Source organism: Mastigoproctus giganteus, chromosome 5 (assembly GCF_048544385.1).
Source record: "Mastigoproctus giganteus isolate SK-2022 chromosome 5, ASM4854438v1, whole genome shotgun sequence".
Classification (NCBI taxonomy): Eukaryota; Metazoa; Arthropoda; class Arachnida; order Uropygi; family Thelyphonidae; genus Mastigoproctus; species Mastigoproctus giganteus.
The window spans coordinates 93462670-93471703 of NC_143579.1; positions in this window are offsets into that span (position 1 = coordinate 93462670).

Here is a 9034-nt window from a genome sequence, read left to right on the forward strand (position 1 = left end):
TTACATGGAAAAATGTTGCATGTTTTGCAACATGTTTTGCAAACAAAATGTTGCATGTTTTGCCATTTTTCGGTGAAGATGGCATGTTTTTTTCTCATTTTCAACTGCAGATTAGCCAATAGAACTTACCATTAGGAAAACATAGGCTTTATAGTTTGGTCAACGACCTTGAATGTTTGTTTCTGTTCTTTGTAGATGCTCATGACCAAACTTCAGAGAGCAGGAAACTGTAGCCACATAAATTGAAATGGGAAATCCGTGGAATGAATACTGTATATCCTCCCTGCTGCCTAGCCATTCGTAATGGTGACTTCAACTATATGGGAGCTTCTTAAGAGTCATTCATGTTCTACTGCAGAAGGTTGGCAGATCTAGAGTCCTACAAACGAGACCATTTGTAGGACTACATGATGAGACCACAGATGAGAGTCCTACGTGACGAGACCACAGATCTTGAGTTTGTTTATGAGCCCGGTAGCTTCAGAGAATTTAGACATTCTTTTGGGTAGTTTATTGTCACATTGGTGTTTGATTATCAGATGCAATTGCTTAAAATCTCAGCTCAAGCTTTCAGTAAACTCTCCAGCAAATCCATAACCTTTGAGATGCCCTCACACGTTTATCATTAAGATGAAATTTCGAATGTTCTTCCAAATATATGAAACGTTGAGGCAAGCCCATAGTTCATGATCTTTCATCTTCGTTTCCACCTATGATGACTGGCAGTATTTGGTTCAAGTGATCAGTCAGTACCAGAGACTTCTTTCATCAGTTTCCTTCCTATTACTTTCATGGTGCAGTCAAGAGTTTCTAAGGAACCTCTTAGGTAGCACAATTGGTAGAATCGCTGTCCTCCCCACCACAATGGGTGGAAAAGATCTGAGTTGGAGCCCCATCGATGACATGAGGAATTTTATGGGCCTTTTTCACAACTTGACTGAGTTAATCGGTATCAGGCGATGGTAGCATGTTTTTTTGTCCCGGAAACTCGGATTTTTTCGTCCAGCAAACAGAAAATCGACCACAAAACACACGCAATTTAAAGAGAGTATACACGGAGCAATATGGATGAGACCACAGACCTTAGTTGCTGATGCTCGTAAATCCTACTAAAACAACAAACATAAGGAACCTTTGTGAGATTTTGTGCACAGCACTGGGACATCTTTATGAGATATTGTGTACTAGGGTATCTTTATGAAACATAGTGTGTGGTGTAGAATTTTAGGTGTATCAGCGACGGAGACCATATTGCCAGTATATATTATGTCTGTGCTGGACGAAATTGCTTGATATGCCTTGTGCTGCACGAAAAACCCGAGTTTCCAGGGTAAAAATCCATGCAACTCTCAGCTAAGACCGCCTGACTGAGGTACGTTGTGAAAAGAGCCTATAAAAATTTCTTGCATCATCGATGCGATTCGAACCCGGATCGTTTCCAACCGGTGGGGAGGATTGTTCTTTATAGGCACTGTGCTACCCACGAGACTGTTGAAACATTGTGCACTAGAGCATCTTTATGAGACATTGTGCACTGATCTTACACAAAACGTTGACATTCTTGTTGGACTTTTGCTTTATCCTTATCCCTGGAAACGTTGCATGTTAGTGCTCCTTTACTTGACAGATTGAATGAACTTGAATATTGGATGTCTGATTATGCCACCTCAAGGGTAATTATTTTCAAAGCTCATTGATCCGAAGTTTTCCTTACCTCTTTTCGACTTTGTCAAGTTTCCGTACTGGACCACCTTGTTCGCATTTCTAATATGAGTAATCAAACGAATTAAATCTTTCTTTAGTTTAATTTATAGCGCCCTTATTCATTTATAATATTGGCATTATTAATATTGGAAATTTTCACAGTAAATAGATTGATTTAAAGATGTAATCTGCTCGTTTATTGAAGGAATACATTTACTTCACTTGAATTATTTATAATGCTGACTTTAATATCAAAATTTTGAAGCCAAATTAATTTTATTAATGGCGCCGTATTTTGTTTTTAACACTAATGTTATATCGCAGATATCTACGTTCATACATGGAGTTTTTAAGACAGGGTATTAATAAACAATTTATTACCAAACGTCTATGACAGTGGTATTTGACGCGAGGAACTTTAATGGGCTTTTTTCACTCCGTGGCTGAGTTAGTCGGTCTCAGGCCTAGACAGCAAGGCTTTTACCCCCGAACCCGGGGTTTTCGTCCAGCAAAGCAGGCATGTAAATTGCGAGTGTTCTCTCGGCCAGAGAAACACATGCAATTTATAGACACAATACAAATGGGTAGATGAAATAGTTTTCCGGGTGACCCTAATAAATTGTTTATTAATACTTGGGGAGTTAAATGATTTCATAATAAATGAAAGGAAGATGAAAAAGAAATTGCTGTAGCCAAAAGTGAACAAAGCACCTGGGGCTGCTGAAAGCTCTCCAGTTATAATAAAAGGAGCTACCTTTTATTATAACTGGAGCTACCTTTTATTATAACTACCTTTTATTATAACCTTTTATTATAACCTTTAGCCAAAATAATAAGAACACCATTAGATAAGGGGAATCCCTAAAGATTGGAACTGTGCCGATGTCTCCTATTCACAGGCGGTTCAAAATGTGAAGTGGTAATAACAGACCGGTAAGTTTAACCTCTGTGCGAAGGAAAACAGTGGAATCAATAGTAAATGAAGTAATGCAAGATCATTTTAGTTGGAGTGGAGCTATAAGACAATCACAGCGCAGATTTGTTAAAAGGAGTTATGACTAACCAATCTGATCAGCTACTGTGAGGTCGTCTGAAGGAACTGGATGCAAAGAATAATTTTGAAGTCATACGTACTTAAATTTTAGTAAGGTCTCTAATGCAATACCACGTATGATTGTTGTGTAAATTGGGACATTGTGGCTTTAGAGAGAAATTACTAAAGGATAAAGAAATGGTTAAATAGCAGCGAGAAGGAGTGGTTATAAATGGCCACTACTCTTCATGGACTATTGTGGTGAAAGTGGTACCACAGATGTCTGTGTTGGCTCACTTTACTGTTTTTAATATTTATTAATGATATTGTGGGAACTTCAAGTTTGATCGTGGTATATGCTACTTCAAAAATATCGAGATAATCTAGGCAGATAAGCTGAAAATTAATAGTTGAGGGTTAACATTGATAAATTAAAAACCTTGCCCTTAGATAGCAGTAATCCAAGAATAACATACTAATTAGATGGTACCATACAGAAGGTTGTGGAGAATGAAAATTATTTAGCAGTAATTGTACATTTTTACTTGAAGTACTCTGAGCGAGATAGAAAAGGAAAGCTCAGTCTAGGAAGGCTCATAGGTTTATGTCAGTGATATACAGTAGGAGAATTTTGTTAGCAGCGATAAGAAAGTGATAATCACGTTGTGTAAGACAATCTTTAAACTACATCTGGACTTGCATACAGGTTTGAAACCTCGTTTTAGGAAGAACATAGGTCTGTTGAATTGAGGTTCAAAGAACAACAGCAGATTAATTGTAGGAACAAAAGGATATTCTTACCAAGAAAGACTGGGATCTGTAAATTACAGTCTCTGGAAAACAGGCATCTACGTGTTGACCTAACTGAAGTGTATACGGCTTTGAAAAGATTAAATAAACTAAATACTGAATTGTCATGTTATATCTGTGTAATTGCTGTTGCGATATATCTAATAATTGCTTAGCGCAGTGTAGACCTGTTATGTTAAACGAATGCATTCGAAGGTATTACCTCTGTCCGAGGAACTGGACAGGTCTGGGCTTCCCATTACTGCTCGATAGCAGTTTCTAGTTGTTCCTGCTAATGCATAGATCAAGTCTTGGTTGTGATCAGAACCTCTGTTGCACTTGGGAGAAAGGGAGTCGTTTTCTTTTTTTTCCTTTTTGACTTCAGGTTTCCTTCTGGCGTTCATATCATTAAATATTGTCCCTGAAAAGAAAAAAGCGGATTACATTTGTTAGCTCTTAGCATGCTTGTTTTTCCGGATCATCTTCCCAACACTGTTCTACGCGGGTGGAAAAGGCCTGGGTTCGAATCCCGTCGATGACGCTAGGAACTTTAATGGGCTTATTTCACTTCGTGACTGAGTTAGTCGGTCTCAGGCATAGATAGCAAGTTTTTTTCCCCTAGAAACCGGAGTTTTTTCGTCCAACAAAACAGGCAAATTGACTCGCAGGAGATCGACTAATTCAGTCACATTTTGAAAAGGGCCCCTAAAAATTCCTCACGTCATTCTGGGACTCGAACTCGGGTCTTTTCCACCTGGTGTGGGGGGGGGGGGAAGAGGGACGACGATTCTATCAACTGTGCTACCCACGAGGGAAGGGCTGTATCACTGCTAAATATAGTTAATGTTCATATTCATTGTCAAAATAATCAATTGTAAACTCGTCAGACCTGGTGGTCGTGCCAGAGTATAAAAAGAGAACCTTTTATATATATATATATATATATATATATATATATATATATAAGGTCCTAAGGCTCTATTATTATTTTATTTGATAGACATGATATATGTATATCTTATGTAGTACGGCATCTGAACGAAAGTTCAACTCCGCCTTTGTACACTGTGATGATTATACTGTAAATATTTGATGGAAATAATATTAAATTTAAATTATTATATTAGGGTTATCCGTAATTTAATACATTAACCCGTATTTGTGTCTGTAAATTGCGCGTGTTCTCTGATCGATATGCTGGACGAAAAAACCGCAGTTTCTAGGAAAAAAAAACTTTGCTATCTATGCCTGAGACCGACTAACTCAGCCACGGAGTGAAAAAAGCCACTAAAGTTCCTCGCGTCATCGACGGGATTCGAACCCGGGCCTTTTCCAGCCAGTGGGGGGATGACGCTGACGATACCACTGTGCTCTCCACGCAGACAATATTTGGTATATATTCACACCTAGAGATTGGCCGAGAGCACACTTCTTTCACCGATGACATTTCAACGTTGAAATTCTGAAACGTTTCTCGAACATCTGGTGCCCTCATTTAGTCATCGTGGTGGCGGATGGTGGATGACGCACCGAGAAAACGTATCGTTGAAAGCGTTTGCAAAGTAAAGTACAGTAATACCCCGACTTACGCGAACTCGGAGTTACGCGGTTCTTGATTTTTTCGTTTGGCAACGCTGCCGCCCACTATCTTCAAGGTCGTTTTTCATATGTTATCGATATACGGTGCGACGGCGGAGAATGAGAGCGAAAGATGAACAAAATTCAACTTTGCTGCTTTTATGTTTTTTATATCAGTGAAGGGGAAACACATTTCACCATAATAACGTAAAAACCAACACAATTCCAGCTATCGGTATAATCGCAAATGCAATTAGATCGAATTTACTACCAGTTTATAACAGATTTCACTAGCAGAAACGCAACTGGATTTTTATTGTTTTATGGTAGTAACCCCTAGAAATGTGAGGTGTTAATAGTGTATCTCTGCCTTTATGGTGTTGTTTATTCAGTTGCTACATGCGCGCAGCTTTGTTTATGCGTATCAAGCGTGCCTCTCGTTTTGTAATTGTGCTTTATTCCTTAAAAATGAGTAAAATACTTAATTAAAAGGTGTGAAAAGGAAGCGTCCTGGTGAAGACACTGCAGATTCAGAGAGAAAAAGAAAAGCAATTATCGATAAACAGAGGCGGACTGGATCAAAAATTCTTACCCGGGAAAATTTATAGTGGCCTCATACTATGGTTTATGGCCAAAATCACACTGGCCCACCGGGGTTTCCCCGGTAATTCTTATGGCCAGTCCGCCTCTGTCGATAGAGAAAAAATATGAAATTGTGAAACGCTTTGAGCGAAATGAAAGACCATGTGATATTGCACGTGCTACAGGCCTAAATGAAGCAACGGCGAAAAGCACATGACAATTGCAAACTTGAGAGGTTGAAAATTGAAAAGGGCTCAATTTTAAAGGGCTTAAAAATTTTAGAAAACATAGACTCCAACGAAGAACGCGTTATAGCTACAAAGCAAGGAATAAAAAAATTATTAGCTTGCTACGAAGAAATTCTGCGTGAAAAAAAGAACGCGCTGTGTCGTCAGACGAATTTGTTAGATTTTATGAAGCCATCGACATCGAAATAACTTTTTAACGTAAGTCATTTGTTTTTTTAATACATATTTTGTATTAATATGTATAAAGAACTGCAATTTTATTAATATTTTTCTTCTAAACTAGTGTTTTTGTTAGTCCTTGGTCCCAATTAAGCAAAATTTATATGTATTTATATGCAAAGTTGTACCCCGACTTACGCGAATTCGACTTACACGATTTTCGTCGGACCCACCTATCGCGTAACTTCGGGGTATTACTGTATGCGGTTTGAATATCCGCGGCCAGCTAAAACGACGGGAAAAAATTGATTGTAGCGAGCCGAGTTTTTAGGGATTTATTACAGAGAACATCCGAACTGCTTCCTGGAAAACTTCGCCGGCTGAGAAGTTTTCCAGGTATTAATACCGGTATCCAGGTTTCATAAATTAAATACTGGTACTAAAATAAAAACATTTTCGCAATAAATTTTGATGACAATTAGGTGCAATAAAATAAGGAAAAAACAAGTAATTACTTGAATTCACGTTTTAAATCAAACTTTTATTACAGTAATAAACATTCTATCAAAATACAGTTATTCTAAAAACAAAAAAATAAGCATCCGCACTACCTGTCCGAATAAAGTGAGCGCTGAAGAAACTCAATAGTGTTATCGTTTAAACTGGATCTAATTTTGGTACATATTTATTTATCGGCATAAAACGTCCTTTTGGATTCTGTGCTGGTTGGTGCTTTGTAATGAGATAGTTGTAGACGAATTGCAGTTTAACCCCCCCCCCTCTTATTCCCTCATCTTCAAAAAATCTTATTTCCTTTTTATCAAAAATAAAAAATATTTCCTTTTTGACTTTTTATGGCACTATTTCCGTATTAACGAAAGAAAGGGACTGACGGTTAAGCTTGGTGAGGAAACTAAATCTAAGTTGTGTGTGTGTGGGGGGTTATTAATTTTTATTTCCCTATACCTTAGTATTGCCGTCAATGGCCATTGTTATAATTTTCGTACAGCAGCTCCCCTCAAGCATTAAGCCCCACAAGCTATCTGACTGCGTTAAAAAATGAGAATTTCCAGGAGCTGAGGGATATCCCCCCCCACACGAGTATATATATTATATGTGAGCTGTCAGTTTCTCAAGAGCAATGACACAAATAAAAAAACAAAAGTCATTTATCATACAAATTACTTACAATACATAACTGGTGTTCATTTACATCTAATCTATTCATTTTTCTCATTTAATCTGTTAATACATGCTATCATTTCCATAAAATTTCTCTCAATTAACAATACCAACTCTCTCTACAGCTTAAAACACTAAACTAAATTCAATCTTAATCACTTACTCATATTTCTCTTAATTACCAATATCAATTCTCTTCACAAAAGCAATCCATAAGTCGCTAACTTAATGCTAACTTAATACTAAACATTTCCTTATTTCTCGTGTTTCTTCAACTTAAACTTTACTCTAAAATAATCTCCCACTTTATCTAAGTACCATTTCCAAAACAACACAGTTCAGAGGACTTACCTTCCTTCTCTTTTACGGTGGGATTTCTTTGTGCGGGTTCCTTCCACAGAGTGCGGTGATGTTTCTCTCTCTCTTCTTAGTTGAATTCTGCATCTCTGCTGTATAGCTCCTCCAGTACTGTCTTATTTCGAGAACAGTTCTCTGTTAATACTGAAAGAAATTACCACAGCAGTAGTAGAAGCCAGGGCACTATCTGACTGGCTTGTTATTCAACTTCCGGATTAACAGTAGTAGAAGCCAGGGCACTATCTGACTGGCTTGTTATTCAACTTCCGGATTAACTTCTAGCACAGGAACATGCCCGACAGAACCCTTCATTATATAACTGGACACTCCCAGAACTGGACCCCAACTGAACCCAGAACTACCACTGGAAGTCTGCAACCCCTCCGAACAACAACCACAAACCCCTCTTTTGGTGCGAGCACCTTATTCATTTCCTTCCCATTTATTTATTTATTGAATTGATTGCAAGTTACAATCGCCCCTTGTACTATTCTTTTATACGCAAGCTTATATGCAAGGGCAATACTCTCTTTCCCCACCCCTGTAGGAAGCAACTGGTGGAGGACTTTCTTCAGAGCGAAAGTATTTCCCGAATGAACTTGGTACCGAGATCTCCAGTCTCAAATCCCATCGAACAGTGCGAGATGCCTGGGAAGAGGAATTTCTAAAAGTCAACTAGCTCTACTCCCCACTACTAAAGCTTTACATGAGTTACGATGTAGCCTTCTGAAAGAGTGCGTTTCTATAACACCAGGACCCTTGAATATTCTTTTTAATAGCTTGTGGGCCCGTTTGCGACTCGACTCTGTTGCGTTGCTTGGCTCTGAGGAAATCGTACCACTCATTTAGATGTGGTCTATAGTTTCCTCTCCCGTCTTCTGGACGCTTATTTTTGAGGTAAATGTGAGCTGATTTGCATTCAGAAATGACACATTTTATAAAAGTTCGCACACTCTTACGTCATGATATAATGTGCTTCTATATTATTTCAAGCTTGTGCCCTGTTGCAGCATTAATTTATTTGGCCCATAAAATATTTACTCGTTTCCTTTTGAATCCCCTTGAGATCAAAGCCCTGGTGCAGCGCATCACCTGCATACCACAGGATGATACACCACAGCTTCTATGCCAACTATTTTGCAAACTACTTCGCTTTGTCATTTGTAGTTGTTTTGTTAATAAAGTACAGTAACCAATAACCTTTTTTCTGCAGCATACTTGAACCACTTTATGTTTACGTTGCTAATCTTTCAGCTAAAACTATATTTTATGTTTTCGCTTTCAAAATAATGATTTTAAATGTCATAATAAGTTGAACGACCTTGTTTCTGAATTTTATCTGATGCTGAGGTTAAAAACAGTCTATTCACAAACTTGGTTATCAAAACAATATAAGAGTTAA